This window comes from Halichoeres trimaculatus, unplaced genomic scaffold (assembly GCF_033239565.1).
Source record: "Halichoeres trimaculatus isolate MK-OKI-2021-1 unplaced genomic scaffold, fHalTri1.1 fHalTri1_scaffold_9, whole genome shotgun sequence".
Lineage (NCBI taxonomy): Eukaryota > Metazoa > Chordata > Actinopteri > Labriformes > Labridae > Halichoeres > Halichoeres trimaculatus.
In genome coordinates this window covers 30,398,743-30,425,616 of record NW_027437188.1, presented here as the reverse complement: position 1 = coordinate 30,425,616, position 26,874 = coordinate 30,398,743, and the positions used below count along the sequence as shown (strand labels likewise).

Genomic DNA, 26,874 nt, shown 5'->3' with positions numbered 1-26,874 from the left:
CTACTCATATCCATGCTGAGCTCTCAACCAAAGAGCACACCACTCTCACCCACAGTAGTTTACAAGTATGATTTTGATTGACAAGCTCCACCAGACCCTGCCTCCCCCCGCTGAAAAACATAATTTACTCCTATAGACGCAGTACACGGTTTCAATTTGACCTTAAGCAGATATAAGATTTAAATGCAATTGATTAGATTAATTAATTGCAAATCCTGAAATTGATTAGATTAATTTCTTTAATCCCCTCACAGCACTCACTGATATTAAGAATATTCAGTTTACAGTATATCAATTTGCAGCCTTATTTTCTAAATGCTACAAGTCTGGATTGTCATCCCCAAATACTAGAAATGGCGTTATAGAAAGAAATGGAATTATCATATGTCCCGCAGTCTTACCTTTGATCTATGGACTGTGCAGTCGTGTTTCGGTCTCTCAGTACATCTTTTTAGTCTTTAAAACAAAGAACTGCATGCTCACAGCACGAGTCGTGTGTGATGCATCCTCAAACCAAAATGAAAAACATTTCCAGCTCTGCTCTTTCATCCCCACGGGCGCTTCTGGTCAAACATAAATGAAAAGAAAACAACTAATTCATGCAAAGTTTCACGCAGTCTAATGAATTTTAATGCAGGTTATCAATTCTGGAGCAAGCAATTCACAGGAAAATAAGAGGCTTTGCTTTACTAAGCTGCTGTCTGCTGTGCAAACTATCAGTCAAAGAGGCTATTCACCAAGTATGAAAGAGCTATTTAATCAAGTTTAAAAAAAAACATCAGATCAACAACAATCTGCCTTTAAAACTTTTCTTTTTGTCTCTGCAACATTTAGGTGCTGTGTTTTATTTTGGTTGCTATTTGTTGTGCACCAACCTTGAAATGTGTTTCTATGAAATAATCTGTTAATCTCTTCAGAGAAAAACAAAAAAACTTCGGAGAACATGGATCACGACTCGCATGGTAAAGATTTATAGCTTTTTGTCACATCACTGCTAATGTTAGGGAGGAAAAAGAAAAAAACTGACCCTGTGTTGGTCTCTTTATCCCCCCCTTCGCATTTTAACTCATTGGCTGCCAGACATTTTCAGAGCATCTTGAACGATCTTTCAAGACCCAAATAAAGTTTTTTTCTATGACTATGTCAATGCCAAAACTACCCAAGAAGAGTGGACTCTGTTCTTTAATTTTCATTCTTTCCCATTTTTGAAAAAACAAAAACCCACAAAAATCGTACTGTTTTAGATTGCATTGGTCTCAGGCGCTCCATCCTTTTGATCCTCTCCATGATCTCCGTCATCTTTTGATTGTGTCACTCTTTAACTACAAACTACTGCGTGCAATATTGGTAAAAAATAACATGTAAGCAAGCAAAAGCTGACGCATATCAAAGATTATTCCCTGCATAGTCTCATGAGTTTACCAGGTAAAGGCCAATAGCATATACATAAAGAAAATAATGCCGCGTTTCCACCAAGCAGTCCGGGTCGGTTCGTCTCGGTACGGTGCGCTTTTAGCGGCGTTTCCACAGACTCATCCCGGGACGGATCCCTAAAAACCGAGACGAGCCGTCCCACTGTTTTAGGACCCTTTCGTATGGGTGCCAGACTGAACCGATCCGCTCTCGGGAGGTGGAGCAACACACTGCAGACGGTTGATTGGTCAAAAGAATCGTCACTCACCCCGACAGCGGCTGCATTTCTCCTTGCGGCTCACAGACTTCTCTGAAACGAAGCTTGATTGCACTTTGTAACAGAGAGTTACATGAAAATCACAGAGAGGACGAAATGCTGTATGTCTTCCATCCGTGCTCTTTGTTTACTGTGTCGCGTTTTCTTCTTTGTTGGATTTAATCGCGGGGTAAGCTGCTATGGCGTCGCGCTATTGTTTACCAGCTGTGGCTTCCGGCATCCGGCTTACACGCTGCCCACCACAAGGGGGCACAGTTTGCTGTGGAAACGCACACGGGATCAGACTTAACTGTCCCAAACCGTCCCAAACCGTACTGAACCGACCCGTACCGCTTGGTGGAAACGCAGCTTAAGTGGTTGGAGTCAACGTCAGCAGAACATTTAATGTAAATAAATCTCCAGTTATTCAGTCCCAGAGTAAAACAAGTGTTTTATAGGCCAGCTGGGAAAAATAGTTATTTCTCTGGATAAATAAATCATCAGGTAGAAGTCATCACTTAATCCTTTAGTGATACTTTCGGAGTGGGTTTTACTTAGTATGAGTAGCAGAGGAGATCGAGCTTTGGGTTATCAGCACCCTCTTCTCTGGAATCATCAACCAGCCAGGGTCCGAGCGGCAGTCACCCTCTCTACTTTAAAGAGAAGGCTTAGAACTTTCCTTTCAGATAAAGCTTATAGTTAGAGCTGACTGCCAGGGGAACTGGCACTCTGAGCTTCTATCTTTCCCTCTCCCTCCTCTATCTGTCTGCGTGTCACTAACTTTAAATCCTCATGTCCCTTTAAAGTTACTAACCATAGATCTTTCTGGGAGTCCCTGAGCTCGCTTGTCTCATAGGTTCCTGTGGATTTTAGCCGGTGATGGCCTGCTGCTGTGGAGCTGATACATCTATTAACATCAGTCCAGCCGTTATCATTAATGATAAAATGTTAATTCTAGCACCATGTTATCCAACAGCTGCCACACAATGAAAGTGTCTTTTATTCCTGTGTCTGTTATATGCCGTCAATGCTAGAGAACTGTTGACTTCAACTGCTAGAAGTAATGAGATCAGCTCATCATCATATATTTACAATCTCTACAAATAACACACATACTTTGACCATGGTTAACGGCTCTGTAGCTGCAGTCTGCATGTAACTGATACGTTACGGTGTTGTTTGTGTATCGTCTGTCTCTACTCATTTCTTTCTGTTTCCCCCTCTATCCCCATTCCAATTCCACACATTCTCAACAGATGTCTGTCTAACATGAGTCTGGTTCTGCTAAAGGTTTCTTCCTGTTAAAGGAAGTTTGCTCTTGCCATTGTAGCTTGCTAAATGTTGCAAAGTACCGTACACGAGGTGGGTTACGATGAGATAAGACTCAGTCTTATACCTTACGATGGCACTGGGTTTTATCCCATCTAGAAGCAAGATCCTTTTTTTTAACAGAGTTTGTAAGTCTTCAATAGGATGTAGATGAAAACCATTCATTGTTAAAGGTCCCATATTATGCAAAAATCACTTTATTAAGTCTTTTAGTTAAATTTGTGGGTCTTTGGCTTTCCTCCCAGCCCACAAAATGTGATATTTAATGACAAAACCTGTACTTAGTAGTGCTTGTGATTGTAAAATCCTGACCTAAAAAGAGCTGTTTGGAATTTCCGGGTTTTGCCGACTTCAGCAAGTCCCTTTTTTTTAATAATAAGGAGCAAGTCTGACCTGATTGGTCCACCGGAGCAAATACCCCCGCACCCCCTCCCCACCCACTCCTCTCCCCGCATCTGGGGAGAAATCTCTCCAGCAGCGAGTTTGGCTGTTTTTGGTTGTAAACAGCCACATGGTTCCATGCACAAGCTTCCCATTTCGGAAGAACACAAGACTAAGTGGCTAGAGTTAATTTATGAAAGGTGCCAGCTACACTCAGTAAAACTGTGCATGTGTGTGCTAGTCACTTCATGGCCGACTGCTTTTCCAACTTTGAACAGTACAACAGGGGGCTAGCGAACATACTGGTCCTGAATCCAGGCGCATTACCAACCATCCACCAACAAACCTCGAACCCTGGAAATGTGAGTATTTTAAATGCTGTGTGCTATGGAGCAGGTGTAAGAGCTTTTCCTCAGTGTCCCCCCTGTCTCTGTGTTAGCTTCAGGATGCTAACTTTAGCTGCGGTTAGCCTGTTGTTTTAGCCTATAATGGTACGGTAAACGAGCTTCGCTGTTTTCTAAATATTGTGCACTCGGAGCTCGTGGTGCTGCTCTCAGTGATGCTGAAGACCGGGCGGTATCAGCGGTGGCTCATTTACATGTGAAGGTCACGTCCACTAAATCAGAGCGTTCTGAACAGAGGGGCTATGAGACCCTGGAAACAATGCTGCTGTGCTTGATTTATTGGCTTTTTAGACCAAAACATGTTCCTAACATTTCATAAAGACATAAATGATCCATATTAAACTGCAGAAAAGGGGCATCATATGGGACCTTTAAACATCACTTATAATGTTAATGACTGAAGGGATTTTGCCAGTGTTCAATTTTAGTAGTTAGAACCAAAGCTTGCAGCAAAGAATCTAAATTTGTTCTGCACAGATCTACAAATGGCAAACACACCAAAACAGCTACTTCACTTTATGCTATTGCCAAACCGCATATCAATGCACTTAATGACAGCACCTGCAGCCAAATGACTTGAAGCACTTTGTTACACTAACTAGGTTTTTCCTTCGGTCTAAATTTTTGCTTGTGTTGTACATCGCTTTGGACAAAAGTTTCTGCTAAATGAAGAACTGTAAATGTTCTCCTCTTCTAGCTAGAGCATATCTACATGTCAGCCTACATATATTGTTATCTATGATCTAAACAGTAATATATAAGTTTATGTTCCGAGTTGCTTTGGTGAAACCAGTGATGATAAATAAGCCAAAGACCTGAAGGTTACATTTACAGTGATAACAATAACTGAAGCAGAGCAGAGCCAGCCAGCCCGCAGAATATTCCTTAATCAAACTTTGTTGGTACCAAGTGGTTCCTAACAGTCTCTAATTGAAAGTTAACTGCAGCCTTTGATTCTTACCCATTATCCGCTGCTCTAAATAGATTTGATGGCTTTAGACAGTGGGCACAAAAGATTGGGAGTCGTGAACACATCAAAATATACAGAATCTACAGATAGTGAAACATCAAAGAGGACTTATGACTTTGTCTCGTATCTCCTCGCCAACTGCAGGCCCTACCACACATATGGTGAACTCACTGGTTAGACATTTTAGCATAAGACAAGGCATGAACAGCCTTGAGTGAAATCACTCCTGAGTGGTCAGACACGTTTCATCTTGTGATCTAGTGGTGAAGCTTCCACTCCAATGAGTCACAAGTTCACTTTGAGATTTATTACGCTTCTTTTGTTTGGAGGCTGCAGCAGAGTCTGAGTAAAGTGTGTGGAGTGACTGTGATGCAAACGCCTCTCCTCTGCGTCTGACACAGTACTCACCCTCACTATCTGCTTTCTCCTACTCTCCTCTAAGGACATCATTTCAGTTTTGTGCTTTGAACAGTGGTGCGTGGGCTGGGCAGCATCTTTGTCTCAGACTTTCAAGTAAAGTGACCAGGACAGCTGAAAGCAGGGATACAATAAAAAGCCATAACCTTTCTCTTCACTCGATTAATACTGTATGCATTCCTCATCCTGACAACCCAGGGTCAGAAAAGATTTCTTCCTGTGTTTGGTAAGAGAGGATATGCAAAAATAATTTCGGTTCTCTTTCTGACAGCGCAGTTTGCTTAGTTCAGTTCCACCCTTTTTCAGAGAGAGTGACCTTTTTGTATATGTAAAGCCATTCATCTGCATCACTGCTCTGACATGAGGAGCGAATGATAATGCATTGATACTGTCAAGCAGAGCTTCCTGTTATCAAGCTGAATCACAATGTCGTGATGATTCAAGGATCTACCGCATTTTAAACTAACCACATGTGAATGCTACCATACATATGCTATGATACTGGTTGTTTCATAGTCTCTGACAAATACCTCACAAATCTGCCCGCAGTAAGTTTCAAATGAACGTGTGCAATACAAGCTTCTACTGTGAAAGCAGAGCTCCATTGTACGGCATAACGCATGACATTATAAACTCCATAACTCATTCATTACATTGCATTTTAATTAGGGCTGTCACTTAATTGGTTAATGGGATTAATGAATTACACTGCAAATTAATGTGTAGTAAAAATTAACACAAGATTAACTCATTGGCTGCCTGCCATTTTCAGAGCATCTTGAACAATCTTTCAAGACCCAAATAATACTTTTTTAATGACTATGTTTACACCAAAACTACCTATGAAGAGTGGACTTTCTTCTTTTTTCTCTCTTCCTGTTTTGATCCAAGAAACATCATCCTTTCTCACCATCACGCCACTCTTTCTCTCTGAACTGCCGCGACACATCCTAAGTTTGAGTGCGATCTGCCTGAACTTTTCTGACTTGCAGCGTCTCGCTATGTCTCTGTCATCTCACATCTTCTCCTCATATCCATGCTGAGCTCTCATCCAAATGGCGCACCGCTCTCACCCACAGTAGATTACAAGCATGATTTTGATTGACAAGCTCCGCCAGACCCTGACGTCAAAAGCAGGGAACACAGACATTTTAATATTGACATGGCAGTGGCACGTCACGTCACACGTGAGCCGCTAATCAAATCAAACAAAGCGGAGGTGACAACAGCAATGGAGGTGGCGATTGCGAGTAAGGCTAGCAAATTTTTGCTAGGGCCTATGAACAGCAAGAAAAATAAAGATGGGACAGTCAACAAAAACACAGTAATTTGTAGCTTATGTAAAAAATGATTTTCATATCACGAAAGCTGCTTCAGACTAACGTATCATTAGGAATTTTTTGAGCAAAATGCCCTGACTTAGGTTTTATTTAATCACCAATAAAAATGTGGATTTACAAATATTCTCTTCTTTGTGTATTTATTTGATTTGTCATGTACTACAATTTTTTAATGTCCTAGAATTCACATTCTTTATTTGGGGACCTTAAAGTGATACTCCGGGATGGAACAAGTTGGGTCCTATCACAAGGTTTAGGGCAGAAATTACCCATACAGCAGTGTTTTTGTGCAGTAGAAGCCCAGAGCACTCGCACCAAACACCCCCTCCCTGCTCCTCTGCCGCTCTCTTCTGCACTCAGACGGGGCCATATTTTACTTGACCAAAAACACAAATAAACGGACTCCCGCGGAAAAAGTCTGATATCGGTCTGCATTCACACTTTATTTAGAGAATTTTCAGCTTGTTACTTTCACACAAAAACACCGCTAAAAAAGGCTCTGGTTCTCATCGTGTCTCTTCGTCCTGGCAGACTACCTGCATTTGTCTATATCTGGCACGCTGCGCGCGCAGACTGGTACACTAAGCAGCGAGCGCCTTGTAGCCAGCTGTGGCTCTGCAGCGGAGGTAGCGCCGTTTTACGACGAGAACTAGAGCCTTATTTAGCGGTGTTTTTGTGTGAAAGTAACGTAAAATTCTCTAAATAAAGCGTGAATGCAGACCGATATCAAATATTTTCGGTGGGAGTCTGTTTATTTGTGTTTTTGGTCAAGTAAAATATGGACCGTCTGAGTGCAGAGGAAACCGGCAGACGAGCAGGGAGGGGGTGTTTGGTGCTTCTGCTGCACAAAATCACTGCTGTAGGGGTAATTTCTGACCTAAACCTTATGATAGGACCCAACTTGTTCCATCCCGGAGTATCACTTAAAGCAGATAAGAGATTAAAACGTGATCAATGAGATTGATCAATTACAAATCCTGTAATTAATTAGATTAATTTTTTTAATCACCTCACAGCACTAATTTTATTATTTGCTAGTGGATGTTCTTACAATAAGACTACCACATAATGTCAGGTTACAGGGTACAGTATGGTGCTCGTCCCTCTGCTGCTGCTTTTTGTCATGTACATCGATTATAACCAGGTCAAGTGTTTTCAGTTCCAAGAATCCAGTAAAGTGTTATATCATTGAATAGAAGGACTGTATTATGCAGTAACAGGAATCCTTTCACAATTTTCTTTGCTAAATGATTTTTTTTCAACGAATTATTGATAAAAGCTGGACACTGTACAGGAACCATTCATTGAAGACTTGATGTCATCTCCCAGCTCCTGTATACGTTTTATTGTGCCCTGTGTGTCGCTTTGTGTTTTATGCTCAAGCTTGTCAAGGGGTTAATTAAGTCCTTTCACAGATCCAGGGCTAATAACTGTGCATGAGAGGAACATTTTCCACTCTTTATAAAAACAGAAAAGATAATGCTGAGTGTTCATGTAACAACAACTCTGCTGTGAACAAGCAGTGAATAAAGTAACTCCTTACCACAACCTTTCTTTCTACATCCAGTGCTCAGCGTGAGCTGCTCTTAAAATAATAATTTCTAATTGTCCTTAATGGGACAGATTTGGACCTGGACATCTTGAAACACATTTTTACAAATTCAAGCATAGCTTTTAAATGCTTCTCTTAATAACCACACAGAGGTGGCTATTTTAACTCAATCTGATGAATGAGCTGTTGGGTGGAATGTGAAACCCCTCTGGTCTCTGCTGCTTTGATTCCTCAAGGGAAAATGTGCTGTGATTGAAGTATTTACGACAAGACAGAACTGTGATGGAACAGGGAGTGTGTGTGACAGTGACACATGAACGCACAGATTAATGTATACAGACTGTAGAGCGACCCTTTGAATTGAGACACCTCACTGTACTATGCCGGGGTTAAAAGGCTCACCTGTGAGGAAAATGCATTACTGTGTGCCACGCTCTTTTTGATGGAGGAGTCCAAAGAACAAAGAGCATGTCAGCAAAGTCACATGATCCCCACAGGCAGAGTAGGAGAAACTAAAAATCGATCTGTGAAAAGACATTGACCAAACTAATACACCGACAGGTTCTCTCACAACTTGACGTCTCCTGCTGCATGATAAAAAATGCCTCCCTCAATGCACATTATTTTACACTAGCACCCAGAGTCTGTTTAATATCACTGGTGTTGGTAAGTGCTCTCCTTAGTAAAGAACCTGTTTTAGAAGCAGGAAATATTGCTTAATGCAACACAGCACTTTCAGCAAATGCAGATGACTAGTGGAACAAGTGCAGTTTCTCCATCTCTACGGTTAATAATAATCATGTGAGCAGCTCTTCTGTTCTGAGTGAAAGCAAACAGAAAAGAGTGAAAATCTTACGCCACTCTATTTCTACATCAAAAATCTGCAGTCTACGGTGGCTGTCAGATGATTTGCAAAAGCTACAACATGAATGCAAGAGCAAAAACACAAATGCAAAAGCCACATCACAAATGCAAGAGCAAAAACATGAACGGAAAAGCCACAACACAAATGCAAAAGCTTCAACACAAATGCAAGATTAAAAACACAAATGCAAGAGCAAAAAAAATGCAAAGGTTACAACACAAAAGCAAAAGCCACATCACTGATGCAAAAGCATCATATAACACAAATGTGAGAGAAAAAACACAAATTCAAGAGCAAAAACACAAATGCAAAAGCCACATCACAAATTTATGAGCAAAACCTGGAATGCAAATTCACATTACAAATGCAAGAGCAAAACCATGAATGCAAAAGCCACATCACAAATGCAAAAGCTACAACACGAATGCAAGAGCAAAACCACAAATGCAAAAGCCACAACAAAAATGCAAAAGCAAAACCTGAAATGCAAATTCACAACACAAATGCAAGAACAAAACCATGAATTCAAAAGCCACGTGACAAATGCAAAAGCTTCAACAAGAAGGCAAGAGCAAAAACACAAATGCAAGAGCAAAAACACAAATGAAAGAGCAAAAACACAAATGAAAGAGCAAAAACACAAATGCAAAAGCTACATCTCAAATGCAATACCTTCGTGTTGTAGTGTTTGCGTTTGTGATTTTGTGTTTGCATTCATGTTGTAGCTTTTGCAAATTGGCTGGCTCCGTGTCAGTCCTCTTTAGAATAATTTAGTAGATTTATAGATTTAAACTATGAGATGGTTTTAATTCATGGACAATGTGATGTGGATATCTAAAAGGATTTAAGAGCAGATTACACTAGGTTAAAAAAATGCAGGCGTCAATCATGTTACTCTGGTTACTCTGGTGTCTGCTTCTTCTCTAAGACAATTTTCACATGAACTATGTTGCCGTCATGTTCTCAGTATCCTTAAAATATGAACTATACAAAAGAAAGAGAAATCTATATTTGATCAAAATGTATTTCTTCTTAACCAGTGCAGAGATTTTACTGGAAAAATGTAAATGATAAAAAGGTGCAAAAGGTCCAGCTCTTCACACTGCCCTGCTTTGACTTAATTCAAACAAGTTTTATTCCAGTCTGCAGATTTTCTATGAACAACGACCTCGTAGCAGAAACTATGAAATGATAAATAAAGCTAATCTCCACAGTATTATCTGTTTTCTGAAGTTATCAAGGTTATTTTTTGAGTTTCTCATATCATTAAGCTTAGAATTTATTCTCTAATAACTGCACAAAAAAAGACACAATCAAGTTGATATGAATTAATCAACACGACAATTAAAATAATTTAATACCCCTTTTTTTCTATCCTTGACAAATGCAGATATAAACATTTATTTCAGTTCTGGCCTCTTTAGATACAAACTCATGAAAATTTCTTCAGTTTTTAGAAGGTCTGCCCCTCAAATTCATCAAAGCTACTCTTCCACAAATGTCCCCTGCAGCATTAAGTTTTACCCATAAGATAAAGAGGGGAGTTTTTTTGAAGCAGGACATTGCACTGAAATCTGTGAAACTACAGTTTAACAATCATAACGTGACTGTAGCCAAAGCAACAAGTGTACATCAGGACTTTATCTAACAGGTGGGTGTGTAATGTCACTGTGTTGCTTTTCAAGGTTGCGCGTTGCACGAATATTTCCTGTGAGGATAAGTTCACGTGTATCAGAGAAGGAGGTGGTGAAAAAAAATCCAGGTAAAGTTGGTGAACCTAAATATTTCTAAAAACATTAACACTAACTTTAATATACTTCATACTGCGCTTATACATCAGGGAGAGGATCATTTCTGACTCATTGGCTCTTTAGCCCAAGACAGATGGAGCCCTTATTTTCATTTCTACAAGTCTCCCCAGTCCATAAGACCCCTATCATTTGTGCCTCATCTCACGTGTCATAAAGATGTGAACTATAAAATTTACTGCCTTTGAAAGGGGGGCACAATCCTCTATTCAAGAACACAAGTGCCTCTTTTGTGGATTTCCACAGCTGCAGACACATATCCATCTGTTCCCTTTCAAGGGAATCTGATACAGAGTGATGTACATATCAGTGTCAGGATATAAATCCTGCTGTCAGTCTCAGCTGTTGCTATCACTTTATGTCCTGTGAAAATGGAATGGTTACCTGAGCAGATCACCAGGACTCACGCTGATTGTACACATTGTTAAGCAGCTGTGAAGTCGATTCTCTCCCTTACTGCAGGGCATTTTTAAATACACTGACAGAATTAAAAGCTGGCCTGCGGGGCTTGGAAGCATTTTCGGTATTCACCAAGGCCACACAGGCTCTTGACTTTACAGCTTTCACAAGCACTAAACCTGTTATTGACATTTCCCATTGGTGTCTCTAACCAAGGTTGCTGCAACAATTTTCTTTAAAGCTAGAAGACTTTTTTTGTGTTATTTGACTCAAATAGAGGAATTAATAAACTGGATGGTAACTGATTCATCAAATGGACAACCATGTCCAGCTGACCTGTTTTCTCTTTCTATTCCTGTGCAGACTTATTCTATTTTAGGACTACTTCCCACTCTTACAGATCATCATTTATGATTTTAAGCTCCAGAGCTTTAGGAGGTGTTTTGTATTCAGCTGTTTAAATCCCCTTTTCCTTTTGTTTACCTGGTTTTACCCTTTCCTGCCTTATCTGCCTCAGTGAGTGGTTTTGTAGGGTGCCCAGACAACTAGCAGCCTCCTGTGAACTTCATGCTTTCAGCTGGAGGTGTTTTGTGACGATGGCGAGGGGATGATAGTGGTAATGATCGCACCAGTGATAGTGTGAGCAAGAGATCCACGTGTTTTAGAGGACAATAAGAAACAAACATATCCCTGTCTCAAACTGCAATGCACCTTCTGTCTGTAATGTGTAATGGTCTGTTAAAAGAACTGGTAGTGCAGACATGTACCTCTGTCTGCTCTGCAGTATATTTTTTTTGAATGCTTAAACATCAGATTAACATTGTGGAAAAAGTCTGACACTCAATTCAAAGCTGCTATTTTCTGAGAGCTCATTCCTTCAAGACTATGGGCTCAAATATTTTCCTCTGCTGTTTGAGTGAACAAAATCAATGTGAAGAGAAGTTAATATTGGCCTTAAATTCATCAGATGGACAAAAATATTCCAAATCGATCCGAAAGTAAATTCATGTTTGCAAGGTTTGAATTAAAAACAGTGAGCAAACAAATGTCCCTGGAGTTCATAACAAGAGGGAAAATGGGTCAATGTTGTGTTTTCATCATGATTTTGCTCCCCTGACGCAGCTACTTCACTAAACACACTATGTGCTGTGGAGGAATCGCTAAAATGTAACATACAGACTTTATTACCTTGGTTTGTAAAGCATCCAGCCTGCTGTGGTTCTCTCGAGCCATCTATCCCACTGTTGCTCACTTTCCAGGGAAGTGGTGGTGCTGGATGAGGAATAAACAAGCATGCAGTGGTTAAAAGGTTTTCATGGAAGTCTTAAATGATAATAAAGTAGTAGATACTGTACTCTGTGCTTTTGGGTCTTACAGTCACTTCCATTAGATTTGGAAAGAAACTAGAAGATAACACGATCTGTCATGTCACCTCGCCACTTGTCACAATTCTCTTCTTTCCTCCATTTCTCACAATATGACAAGCTGACAATGATATTTTTGGCCTCAAGACATATCTCCAGGTAATTGGTTCCTCACCTCTCACCTAATGTGAGGTGTGAGCTGTTCTGCTACCACACACTTTCAAGTTTAAGGCGAGCTATCCAATGTCCTAAGAGTGAAAGCTGGCGTCAAGCTGCTCTATTGACAAATATGTGTCAGTCAGTGATAATTGAAAGTTATCTATGATCTCTTTACTAATGACTGAATTAAACACCTACATCTTGACGGATTCTAACTTTGGTATGATTCAATACAACATGTCCCTGGGTAAAAAAATGAATCAATATCAGTTTTTTTGTCTTACTCTTAAATCACCTAGATAGTTAACAAAACTGTGATAATAAGACATACAAATGAAATCAGATAGCTCTTCCCTTTTCTCTTTTCTCCTCTTCTTTTTTCATTATCCACAATTGAAACTTTGGACAGCTTTAGAGGCTAAGGACATCATTAAATCTTACTGTTAATTTATTAACAAAATACTATTTCCACTTGTAATTTGATATTCATATTGAGTTTTCTTTGTTTTGTAATAATTCTACATATATGTGCATGTAAACGTGTATAAAGATGAATATTTACATATGTATGTGTATGTAGATGTATGTATGTGTATCATTACCATAATATATATATATATATATATATATATATCGTTACAAAGATAGTAACGATAAAAAATATTTATTTATGCAATACTTACCATCAAGTTAGAAAAAAACAGAATAATAAAAAAAGAATAATTATGTATTATATATATATATATATATATATATATATATATATATATATATATAAACATAATTATTCTTTTTCAATTATAATTATTCTTTTAAAAAAGAATAATTATGTATTATATATATATATATATATATATATATATATATATATATATATATATATATAAACATAATTATTCTTTTAAAAAAGAATAATTATAATTATTCTTTTTTTATTATTCTGTTTTTTTCTAACTTAATGGTAAGTATTGCATAAATAAATATTTTTTATCGTTACTATCTTATTTTATTATATATTGTGTTACAAGGGGTGGTTGTGTTGGTATTGTTGACTGCTTTAAAGGTTCTTATGTGTTATGTTTCATTTGCATCCAACTTTACTAATTTCTTACCTGATGCAGGATGCACTGTGCAAATATACATATTTATTGTGAGATGTTAACAAATAGTGCAAAAAAAATAAAAAAAGACAGTTAAAATAGAAAATCAGATTGCTCAGTTCTGCTTTAATCTAAAGCCTTCTTTACTCATAATTAAGTACTCACACAGAGATCTGTAGTGTGCACTGAATAAGTGCAGCTCTGTCTTATCAGTGGCAATAGCACAGATTGGTTTAGATTTCAAGGCATCTGAATATTAACACGTGTTTTCCCTTTCCTTTTTCATTAGATTGCTTTTTGCAGCAGCAGCAGAGACAAGCAGTGAGACAGGGGAAATGCAACACTGCTGCAAGATGAGTCTTCAAAATATATCCTATGAGTGTTTCCTGAGAGGGATACCTCGTCATGTTCTGTCTGCTGAAAATTCAGGCTAGGCACTGGGATCAGACCTTTGTGGAATGGCTATGAATGTGTTCGACTCTTATTCTGGCTCTCAAGCAGGGATTGAATAATGCATTAGCTTTCACCAGGATGATGCGATAAAAAAACAACATATTCAAAAGTCTTGTCTGGTAGGCTTCCTGTGTGATTCAGCATTAGTTAATCTCAGATGTTGCCAACACACATTTGGAGAGCACAAGAGGAAACTATTTAAAGGTATTTTGCAAAATGAGTAGAACAAACATTACATTTATGTCAAAAGAAAGTTTTATGGTTACTGAACACAGACACATTACTACTGAATGAGATTAAAGCATCCTGATGGAATTCGCTGTTTAGCTTCTGCTAAAAGATGTTTGAAGCTGGAGCAGCCCTCACTCACTAAACTATTTAAATCAAAGTTGCCATTGTTTGAATAACATTTTTTAAAATTCAAGATAGCTAGCACTGCTGCATACAAAACCGAGACAGCGATCAAAGAGAGGTCAATAAAAGTACAGTAGATCAACATGTGCATGAGGTATGCATGAAACAGAAGCGGTTGCCAGAAAAGCAATTATACTACCACTAAATTCAGGAATTTTAACTAGCTGTTGTACAGCTGTGATAACAGATAGGGGAAAAAAACTCTGGCTGAAGGCATTTTGTCTTCCCTAGCATCCTGCCAGTTTTGTTCGACTGCCCATTTGTCAACAGTGATGTCCAATCGCTCAGTGCCAGGCGGGCAAATCAGCACCTTGTCACTTTCAAAATGACAATTTGAGTCTCAGTCAAGTCTGCAACCAGTTTGTGCCTTAAAGCCACTCACTACCTCAAAACAAGTACTAAAAATAAAGCCATCCAATCTGAAAGCACAGCGCTGCATGCAATCTACAAAACTGGCCACATTAGAGCTTGGAGGTGACTTTGAGATTGAGGAAATTTCTTTTTCATTTATCAGAGGCAGGAATGCAGAGTTGAATCTGAAGACTGAAAATCTGTGTGGAAGCTTATTGGACAGCATGACAAAATGTCAGTTTCATCTCAAAGCAAAATAATCTAAAAGCGAGAGGATCTGTCATGGTCAATCAACCATGAAATATAAGCAATCTAAGATGAATATAGAGCCCCAGCAGTGCTAATGCACAAATTGAAGACAAACACTATTTTACGTGATGCAAACCCAGTCACAAGGCAGGTCTCATTGTAGCAATTACTGTTGAAGCCATCCTATGATTACCGTATCAATCATGTCTGAAAGTCATTTTGTCCCTTTTGGTATTCCATGCCCTGTGACTGCCGTAATAACCTGTAAATATTCCACATATGGACTCAAGCACAGGTATGTACAAGTACACAGGCACTTTTTACAGTGAGAAGGATAGAATTACCATAAATGCTTCAGTCTGTCATCATTAAGAAATGCGCAATTGCCTGGTGGCACAGGTTTTGATCATCTGACAGCTTACTCATTTGAAAGCCTGTGGATGTACTGTATGTTGCAAATAAGCATTTTCACACTTCTTTCATAACAAATAAGCGTTAATGAGGCAGTTTTTCATTAAAAGCTAGACTCCTTTACAACCATTTGAAATCAAATTTGCCAAGCTCACTTCCTTTTTATCTTTCATCAAAAATGTATAAACAGAAAGAGGATCTGATTGCAGGCTTTTCTCCGTTTGACTGCCTCAGTGGAATATGCAGATCTATAGCTTTACCCCAGCTCCCCTCCTACATGCACTATGTGTAATATTTCTGAAGCAGCTGGTTTACACACTGCACACAGTCAGGCAGTGAAAATACAGTGGGTGTCATTTTTACCACCTACTGCAGCCCTGCTCTTGCATTTATGAGTGGTTTCTTTTTTGTAACAGAACACACTTTAGCTCCCACTCTACATCACGTCTGACTCTCTTGACTGCTTTCTATTGTTTTAAATTTTCTCCTATTCACTGAGAGGTAGGACTAAGTTTCTCAAAAATTTTGAAGTCCTCCTAAGTCGTGCCAAATAGATCAAAAGTAAAGATTTACATAATAATGCAACCTGAATTTAACGAGACTGGTTTTAAAGTTTACAAATAGTATTTCACCATACTGACTCCAAAAATAAAATATAAAGGTCTTGACAGTAACGGAACATTGTGAAAGACACATAATCAAAAAAATGACACCACAATTAGAGCTTGTCTCCGTTAATCAAACAAATCGCTCTTAAAAAGATTTTAAAAAATATATATGCTGCTCCAGAAGTTTTAACACTTCTCATTGTTGAGCTATCATTCACCTTAAATAAAATCTAAGCAGTCAAAACAAGCCTGCCAACCTGTCGTACTCACTGTTAAAGTCACAACATCAAGTATGAAGATATCTCAGTAAAGGTGAGCTTTGAGTATTTCACCTGAAATTAGATTTATGTAAATGCAATGAAAGTGTCAAACATTGTGCATGCCTGTTTATTCATCAAGTGAATTGGCTGAAAATGGATGATGACAGGAGCTCCGGCGGTCAACATGGACCTTAAAAGGGACCAGATGATTGATATGCTCAATCCCACTTTATTTGATTAGCTTCTGTTCCCAGTGTGGAGATAGACAGCTGAGGTCCCCCTAAATTTACAAAAAGATATCTGATTGAGTCTGTACACTGTCTATATTCTGAAATGGCCAAGGACATCTCATAATGTTGTTAAATCCAATGTGTCATAACGATGTGACAGATGAAGGGCTTCAAGTTACAGAAGCAGACAAGTGTTGTCAGTTTCCGCAGTATGAGTCTGTGTGATTAGAAAGATCGAGAGATAAGATTATCTCATTCTGTTTTTAAGGTTTTAAATGGTTGGATCTACTGTACAGTTAGGTTTCTGACACTTTGAAAGCATGCTGTATTTCGAAAGAGTAAATGAGCACCTTTCCTACCATAAACCTATGATCTAATACAAGTCAAAAGTCCCTTTTTTAAAGACAAACTACATTCCTTTAATTTTACCTTGTAGATTTTCATAAAAAGGCTTAAAATCATACAGCCTTCAGAGCAAGAAAACTGAATTATTGAGAAGATTTGAAGATCCTACATCAATCACTCGGCACATTTTTTCTCCTGCAGAGAAAATGTAATGTTGCATAAACACAAGTAGTTCTGAAGTGTAGTCAGCCATTATCTCTTAAAGTTATTTGCCAAGGCTTCATTGAGATCATGACAATCATTTAAAAAAGCCAAAAATTGCTTTGCTACAGTTACTGGTCTCATAGTTAGATTTATATATAGTGAAAGTAAAAAGTTTGGGGAGAGGATTGACAGTTAAGCTGCAATGGGAGGATATGATCTGGGGTAAGCTACAGTCTAACGCAGGATTTAAAATTTGCAAAATAAATCCATTTAAAAACATATGAATGCATTATAGTAAAACAAAATCAACACACTAAAACAGAAACAGCACATTGATACCATCCATCATGAATTTCCAACTCAGGAGAAGAAGTTTGGGAAATGAGTTGCATTTGCATGACAAAAACTCACCTCAAAATATTATTTTTCATCGAACACGAGCTGGACTTCCGTCAAAAACAGGAATGCAAACCTGTAGCACGACCACATTACACTTATTAGTAAAAGGGAATCTGGTTTCAAAATATCCGGCACAAACTTCAAAGGCTGACAGCCCTAGTAACACAGAACGTAAAGGGAACGTTAGCTTTTGGTCGTCTAAAGGTTAGGAGACTGTTAAGAGAACCAAAACGTTCTCCCGTGGTTGCAGTCTTACCTTCACACAACATTGGGTTGGTGGTTGTTCAGTTGTTTTTTGGTTGACCTGAGAACAAACTTTTTGGCTCTTAATTTGCATGTATCCTATGTTAAGTGCCTGTTTATGCGACAATGACAATCTAGGAGTGCTATTTAAGACTAGATGGGAAATTCCAGATATTTAAAGTGCTATATGCCTAAAGTGTGACTGAAGAAACTGGAGAAAGGACAAACATTTTCTGTTTGCATCATTATCTATGTGGAAATAATAATTTACACATTGTCACATGAATGCTGTCAGATTTTGTTGCTTTCAGTTTTTAATTTCATTTGTTTTTAGCTTTAATGTGCTGAAAATGCATATTTGTTGTAAGCACAGTGTGCATTCTTTGTCATACCTCTGCACAAAGTCCACTAAAGGAAGGCATTTTAATTTGTTGAATTATTTTTTGTTGTGTTATTTGTATTTTAATATATTGTAATAAAAAGTCCTGCAAGACTTGCATTATCATCCATTACTGACTACTTGTTCAAAGTTCAGGTATAAAAACAATTATGGGGTTTTAAAGGTGGTGGGGCACTTTCAATACAACCAAAAGATAACCAAAAACTAACATTTCCTAAAGGTTAGGGGAAGGTTGAGAGATGTCAATTCAACCAAAAATATACAACAGGGGAACGTTGGGAGAACACACATCTAACCAGCACAGTATGTTGAGAGAACGTAACGCAAACTTTCTATGGGAACGTATGGGCAACCTGAAATCAAACCTAAAGACACCCTTCCGGGAACATGACAGTTTTTGTTCCTAGAACATTCTGGAAACGAAAAATTGTTAGTAGGGATGTGACGCACATTTATATTAGTTGACTACGCGTAGCATGTGACAAGCTGCATCTTAGAATACATATAATTGAAGAATTACATGAAAGAATCACGGTTTTATATTGTAAATCCAAGCGTTAAATTGGTGTTTTATGCTCCAGAACAGTAAAAAGTTTGAATAGCCAACTATCTGCGCTCGAGGGAGGCTAACTGTAACCGCTGTTACCACCTCCACCTGTTAACGTGAGAAAATTCTAGAACAAAGCCACAAGTAACGCCACAGGTGGTCGTTTAGTAACACTTACTTCCGTTGTGGGAGTAATTCCAGGATTACCAGGGACTCTTTCTGCATGACTGTCTCCAAAACAGCGTGGACAAATGCCGAAATCGATACCGTGAGTATCCTTTCACGTAGATAACACACGGTGGTGGTCGGAAGTAGCTACCACAGCTAACGTTGACCTGTCGATAATGGATTTTTTTTTTTAAATTACGTGTTTTCAATTACATTCTATTTTTTTTTCTCTCTTGCAAATGCAGTTGTTGGCTCACCCCAGTAGCAGTGCCTATAACTGCATTAAAATTAACATTTCATAATAATGAAATTAAAAAAATAATGAATTAAAATTTGAACAAAGAAAATAAGATTTGTGTTCTGTGGTATATCGTTAAAGTGGGGATACCGCCTTCTGTGGCCTCGCTTTTTGTAAAGGTGAAATTATTAAAGTGAAGTATGTTTCATTTTTATGCTATTAGGATGAGGCATCTATCTGAATTTATTATTGTTATTTTTTCTGTCTTAAAAACTGCTCTGGTTTGCCAGGAACTTCAGATAAAAATTAATTTAACAGCTAACTCTGGTATATTTGCACATATGCTACATTTAAATGAATTAATAAATAGATAAACTAACAAATAAACAAATATATATCCACTCATAAATTGTAAACCTAAGAACTATTCTGTGTACATTCTTTGGTTACATTTACATTTCTTAAAAACACATTATGTTAGTCTGAAGATTGCCCCACCTTTCTGACTGACATCAAGAAAAAGATGATAATACAAAGTATATATATAAAATTATACTCTGCCCAACTTACTACAGTTTAAAATTAAACTTATGGCAAACTCTGGTTCATTTACATGGGTACTGCACTGAAATGAACATTAATATGCATTGCCCCTTTAAATAAATATGAATTATATCTTATTCTCTGACATGTAGAGAACCAACATAGAGCTAAGTTACTTAATTGGTCATAGTAACAGAAAATCAACTGTGTAAACTCTTAGCTGTGTGACGCAGCAGGACAAATGATATGTTTTCACAGACCCAACAGCCACAGCTGAAATTTGCAAGTTATTAAAGTGTTTAAAAAGTGTAAACAATGTTAAGTCTGACTGAACTTGAAGGCAATTCAGTTCACTGATGAGTTCTTAATGACATCTCTAGAACTGGCTATTAAGGTAACAATTTTACTCTAATTGTCATGCACATTATGCTGTTTTCTACATGACAGTGTAAAGTAGTGTGCTTCTTGATGTCCTTTTAATTAGCTTGCCTGAATGGACACCCACTGTAGCCATAGCAGCATTACATGAATGCCTTCATTGTTGTTTTTTTCATTTCCAGTCCTACCTTGAAGAAAAATAAGACATCTTGACTAAACCAGGGTATATGCAGACACACTAATATGTAAAAAAAAAAAAAAAAAAGTTTGTCTTAACAGTACTGTGTGAGGGTATTTTATATTGCTGACATTATATAATTCTGACAACACCCCTACAAAGTAACAGTGAGTCAGGGAAGGATTTGTGGACCTTTTGCAGCAGGATAAAGTCTGTCTACAAATTTTTGGCCTTAATGAGGCCAGTCTCCCTGCATATATCTATAAGCGTCCTTGATCTCTGAACACATCACACTCCTGTGTGATCGTGCACATCAGAGTGGAGAGACACTCTTAGAGGAGTCAAAGCACTAGAGCGAAGTCGCCTGCTTGACATGCTTGTTATGGCGGAGGTGGGAGGTAATACTCATCACCCAAACTGCAAGGAACTCTAGCTCAGCTTTAACATTGCATGACTTAGAATATCATTACATCCGTATAAATTTACAGTTCTCATTTTGTTAGCAGACTGAATTGTTGCTATTATTGTATGCAATGGTTAGATGAAGTTTAGAATCACTGCTCCGTTTAGTTGCTTGGGGATAACAAGATGTTTTTTTTTTACTTCCAGCAGGGTTGATTTGCCATAGCTGTGCATTTATTCAGCACCAGGTGTTCTCAATCTTCTTTTTCAGCAGGAACTCAAACGAGGAAAGTATTTCTGTCCCTCGGAGCCAGGCTCATTAAAACATCACTTTGTTAAATTGGACGGTCACCAGACAGACCCACAGCCTGGTGAAGGCCAGTGTGGCCCACCATGTGTAGGCTGCTGCTGAAGTGCTTTATATTCTTTTTAAAACCAAGCTCTGATTCTCATCTCTGCAGCAAAGTCATGCAGCCTAACACTCACAAGAAGAGAATGAGTGTTTACCTACAAATATTAGGAAACTACTCTGGAATAATCTGTTATCAAACCCCTTAAGGCCAGAAATAATGATCTTCATTGAATAGAAGAGATATCATTAGATATATAAAACACTATGACAATAATGTTGATTCCAGGCATTATTTATGTGCCTAAGAGCATGCAAATGTTTTAATAGTATTTCTTCATCAATGATGTTTTCCACATCTCTAAATTACTGCTACAGTCAACAACTGAGATCTTTGGATGAGGGATTGAATTGACAATCAACACATGCTGCATACTATAATAAATACATGCATATAACTCACACAGATGGGATGACAGGGCAGAAAATAGGCTTGTCAAGGTGAATGACACCTCATATTTCTATGTATAATTCACTGCGAATAAGCACCTGAAGCTTCACCAAAAATGAAGACAAAGTGCCTCAGTCTCTCTCATTTGAAAGTCAAATATATTCTTTTACTGCGTTGGCCAAACTTATCATGAAAATAGTTTGCAGGAGCATAATAAAACTTAATAAATTTGTTGACTATGGTGTAGTTAAAAGAAATACATTTGGTGTTGTATACTAAGTGTTTAAGTGCACATATTTGCTTTACTGAGTTACAATATCTACTGTTTAATTGCTTTAATCCAGCATTCAAGCTTTTCAGCAAATGCACAGATCTGGAGTGACACCACAATCTGTGCTCCATGACTGGCACATCAGCGTTCTGTCTGTCAGTCAGTCAGTCAGCCTGTCAGCAGTGCAACAGTGCCATCTATGGTGGTGCAGCAAATGAGACTGGTCATCCGTGACATAGTGATGGCTTGATTGGAAGTGCACACAGTTCCCCAATCATTACCATGCCAATGAAGAATGGTTTGTCCATATTAGTAAAATGAGTGTTTTTATGCCTGACAAAACCTAATGACATGGAGAGGTATAAGTAATGTGCTGGAACCCCATTATGTCTTGGCAACACATCTTAATAATCTTTGGACGTTGACCCTCTCTCTGCAAAAAGGACGTTCACCCTCACCACCTTTTATAAAAGACTGCTATTAACCCTCAGATTACAGAGGCCGTGAGCTCTTTTATACCTTTACATAGTACAGGAAATGTGAAATGCTGCTAGGAGATTGGAACCAACTTCAAGCAGTAATGGAGCATACAATTTTGCAATTTGCATGCTGTGATAGGTATAGAGACAAGACCACGGGTGCTAGTCCTTTCTTTTCAAGGTTATGGAGTACTTCCTGAAATCTTGGTTGCTGAACTTTTGGATATAAAAGCATTTGTAAGATAAGACATTGCTCTAACATCGTGCCACACACAAGCAGGTCTCACTGTGCTCCCATTGGGGGAGGGGTGTTTTAATTAAAACAAAGTTACATAGTTATGTAATTAAAGTCGGAATAATAATACATTCTTTAATTATGAAGTTCACTCAGTGAGGCTTCACTGATTAGATGCCCAAATATGGATGAGATTAACAAGATGTGACAGAGGAAAAAAAGGCACTGGAGGTGCTGCAACTCTATCAGGAAATATTCTCTCTCAGGGGTTTATAGGCTTACACGGATTTGAGGGATATTACTCATTCAATTTTTGAAGAGTGTGAAATCCCCTTCATGTAAATGAAACAATCAATATCAAATTAATAAACCTTTTAAAAGCATACTTCTTAATGATTTCATGTAATTCAGGAGAAAGAACAGAATAGAAAATCCATATAAAACGTATTGTGTAAAGCCCCTCCTCACACGTCAAATCCCAATTTTCAAATCCAATTTGAGGTTTTAATCAGGAATTGCTATGCCTCCATGACCCAGCAATCATCATCCAGGAACAAAAAGCAATCTTCAGACAGTCAGACACACTGCTTTTTTGTAAACATACATTTCTTTCATTGATTACATAAGAAACTAGAGACTGCTCCGATGAGTCAAGTAGTTACATAAACAAAAAGGTGACAAGAGGTGAATGCATAAGCGTTTAACTTGACACTGACATGTGGGTTCACATGCACACTCAATTTATCCAGTAATGAAAGCAAAAATGATTTTAGTTCCGCTCTCATAATGGAATTTCAGGCCACTGAGGGCAGAGTGTTCCCCACCTCTGGACAGCATGAAAGAAATCCTTGACCAAAGAATGAGATTGCTTTAATTCAGTCCCACAACATACTGAAACCAGCCCAGCTTTTGCTTCTAGTGGGTAAAAAAAAAAGTCCATTAGGCTGCAGCAGATGTATTTCAGCAGCTTGGAAACTCCACCAAAGACATCTTTACAAGCATTCATTTTTGCCGTGTATGCTTTCTACTAAATGACCTTCCTTCCGCTCACTCTGAGTCCATACTGAGCAGCAGCTTTTACAATCATATTCATGAGGCCTGTTTTATGGGACTCATAAGGCCACCTTCATCCAGGAGCATAATATGTTTGTGTGAGGGGTATAAAGCTCATAATGTGCAATAAAATATGTCCTTTAATGAACTTATTGAAAGATTGAGGCGTCCAGACTGCCATAAGTAGGGGGCACATAAAGAATGGCTAATGGCAACTTACTCTACAACTGCTTTTAGGGAAAGTGATCTGTCTGCTCTTCACCTTTGTGAACACAATGCTTGTCAGAGATCATGTAAGCTGATCTCTCATGGATTATTATCACTGAGCAAGTTAATAGAAAGAGTGACAAGGGGATACACGTCTGCAACAAAACTTCTAAAAAGTGGTGCAACAGATTCCTGATTTGAACATTTGAAAAACAATCGATTCGAGTTTTCATTCATCATATTTCATTTTGATCTTGAGTTTGCAATGAGTTTGATCCAAAGTTATTTTTATCAAATCTAACCTTCTGAAATCTGTTGCATGCCATGAATCCGACCGGCACATGATGGATGATAGTAGTGAAAGAGCTGAGAGGACTGGTGGACAGGGCAGACCCTCACACCTGAGCAGCCAGGGATGGCTTGGCCACATGCTGTTCGCATCATTACACAGCCTCAGCTTGGACCTCTGGTGCCGCCCTGATTGATGGGCTCCACCAGGCCAAACGGCCCAATGGAGGCGTTCCATCCCGGCTGTAGCCCGGCCCATCCATCTTGAGTCCCTAGTAGAGAGTCACGTTACTGTACGTCTCGTCTGGGGCTGGGCTGCTCAGCCTTAATCCCGCTCCCTGATTAAATGGGCCGCCGGGTGCAGTGAGAGCAGGATTCAATATTGTACGGTAAATTGCCAGTGACAAAACCTGGAAGAGGGAAGAATGCAACACAAAATGAATAAAACGCAAAATGTCGGTTTGTTGTGATCACCACACGCACCGGGCAATTACTTCCACTGGAGAACATGATGAAGACGAAGAAGACACTTGTGTGCAAGAAGCAAAAATTGGTCTCTGTACTTACATGCATGTGAAATTCTTCTACCCCACAGGGTTCATTAGAGGCAAAGCAAAGCAAGGATAGTATATTTATATAGCACATTTCAGCTATGAGGCAACTCCAAACATTTCACACAAGACACTGAAAGAATCCGACAAAGGTCAGAGCACATCATATCACATCCAGACAGGAAATGTTGAACCGCTGTTACCTAGAATCCAATATGATACACACTGAAGGTAGAGACAAGTTTACAGTGAGGATGGTCTGATGGTTAATGAACCAGTTTAGCAGGTATACTGTGCTGCGTGCATGAGGAATGACTAAATCTGTACTGAGAGGAGCAATGATCCACAAATCTCTAAGTTTATCAAACTGATCTTTAAAGATTATTTCTGAAATAGAAGTACTGTTGTGTTTATAAAATGATTCAGAATTATGTCACTCATTTAAAGCATAATTTATTTTTAGCTGTCGAATTGTTTCCCCACACATTTTTAAGGGAAAAGTGGTTGCACGGCCTCACAGCATAAATAAACTGTGATTAGGCTAAGTATAAAAACAAAAAGCATAAGGACAGTGGATAAAAAATGTTTTTTTTCCTACATGCTCCGAAATGTTTTAAAGGCTTTAGAAATTCTAATGAAAGTAGCCATGACAAACCACTTCATCAAATAAAGGGTTATGGTATTAGGCATAAGCCGTTCGAAATCCACTTTGTTGATTGTTGAAGATGGAATAATCCTAATAATCGTTTTGGAGCACCATGCTCCAAATAAACTTAAAACACATTAGATTGTAATAAGATTTTGGTATTGGTTTAATGCACAGCAAACTTTGGCAGCTTCCTGCGGCTGTTTTTGCCAAAAAAAAAAATCAAAGATAAAGATTTAAATCCTTTCAGCGGTGGATAATATCTATTTCGTTTTCATCTTCTATCACAGAGGGAGGGACATGACTTGCCCACTGAAAGCCATTTCTGCAATTTACCCTTAATGACATCTTCCAAATTTCTGACAGAGCACTTGGTATCCATAGCAGGACATGCATCAACACTCAGCCTGTGAGATCATTTTCAGTGCATGACAATTACTGACGTGCCATTTTTCCATCCACAGGGAAGGAATGGCTATAAGAAATGAGTGCCTTCCTGCCTGCCTGCCCCTTTGGATGCTCTTCCCTTGCAGCCAGATGCAGCAACCAGATGCACACAGCTTGTCTGCTACCTTGCCGCTTCAATAACTCTCATTACGGTAATTGTTGCTTAATGTTTTCATAATCTGCTGCTTACAGGAAAATGTTTCCCTTTCTCTAATACCATTGCCGCCTCCCCATGGTCCTGCTCTCAATGCTATTTTTAAAAATTCCCTCTTTAAATTTTTTTTCATGCCTATAATGAATCGGGAACTGTCCCAGCTGGCTGCTTTCCCTGATCGAAGAAAGTCTCTGGCAGAGAAGCGGCTGGTTTGAATGAGCGACAGAGCCATCAGAGAAAGGCCAATGGATTCCTCTCTTCTGATTTAATGAGTCACTCACATGCCATGTTGGCACCAGCTCCCAGCATCTGGCACTTGGGTGGCCATGCACATTCACAGAGTTTACTTACATTTCACCTCTGCCGTTACTCAGAATGAGTGATTGCCTACTTAGCCCTGCTCTACGGGGCGTTTCCATCCTAAAAACACATACACTCACTTTGGGCGACTGATAATCTCAGCCACACAAGGTACAAATGAACTCTATTACAGCCTGCATATGGGGCCAGGAAATGCTTTATTTTACACGTCAAGATTTGTGCACACAGTGGAGGGTTAATTAGTGGGCAATTACTGTTAAAACTTCTCTTTCCAGTTTACTGAATCAGCCAGTTATCACCTTCATAATCAGTGATTCCAGAAGTTTGAAAGTATTTCATTAAGACTGAGTCCTTCTCCCCACACCTCATAACTTAATGCTGAAAACATACCTTGTGCAAATTAAAGCACTTATGAAGTTCTGATTAATTTCACCTCACACCTTCTTATTATTTGCATAATGTAACTACTTTGGCTTATTAGCATTTTGAAACAACGGGTTTGGTTATACTTTCATTATTTGAGGGAATATTTGACGGCAAATACATAAAAAATTCAGCAGCGCACAGGAGTTAAAGTTTGTAGATTTTTCCAACAAGTATTCAGAACTCCATTTCCTGATGGAAGTTGTACTTTTGTGGAAACA

The 26,874-nt window shown here is 38.6% G+C and overlaps 1 protein-coding gene and 1 long non-coding RNA gene across 2 annotated transcripts in view; one reads left to right on the top strand and one right to left on the bottom strand.

Moving 5' to 3' along the window:
- tenm4 (teneurin transmembrane protein 4) overlaps positions 1-19,121 on the bottom strand; it is a 223,760-nt gene extending 204,639 nt beyond the window's left edge. The window contains exons 1-3 of the mRNA XM_074680342.1: positions 19,050-19,121; positions 17,694-17,754; positions 12,323-12,406 (exon numbers count right to left, since the gene is read on the bottom strand). The gene's annotated coding sequence lies outside the window, so the exon portion shown is untranslated. The remainder of the gene's footprint in view (positions 1-12,322; positions 12,407-17,693; positions 17,755-19,049) is intronic.
- On the top strand, positions 19,075-26,174 carry LOC141798419 (uncharacterized). The gene is made up of 3 exons (XR_012599153.1): positions 19,075-19,139; positions 25,773-25,907; positions 26,071-26,174. It is a non-coding gene; the product is annotated as an uncharacterized LOC141798419 (long non-coding RNA).
- Positions 26,175-26,874: the final 700 nt, after the last annotated feature.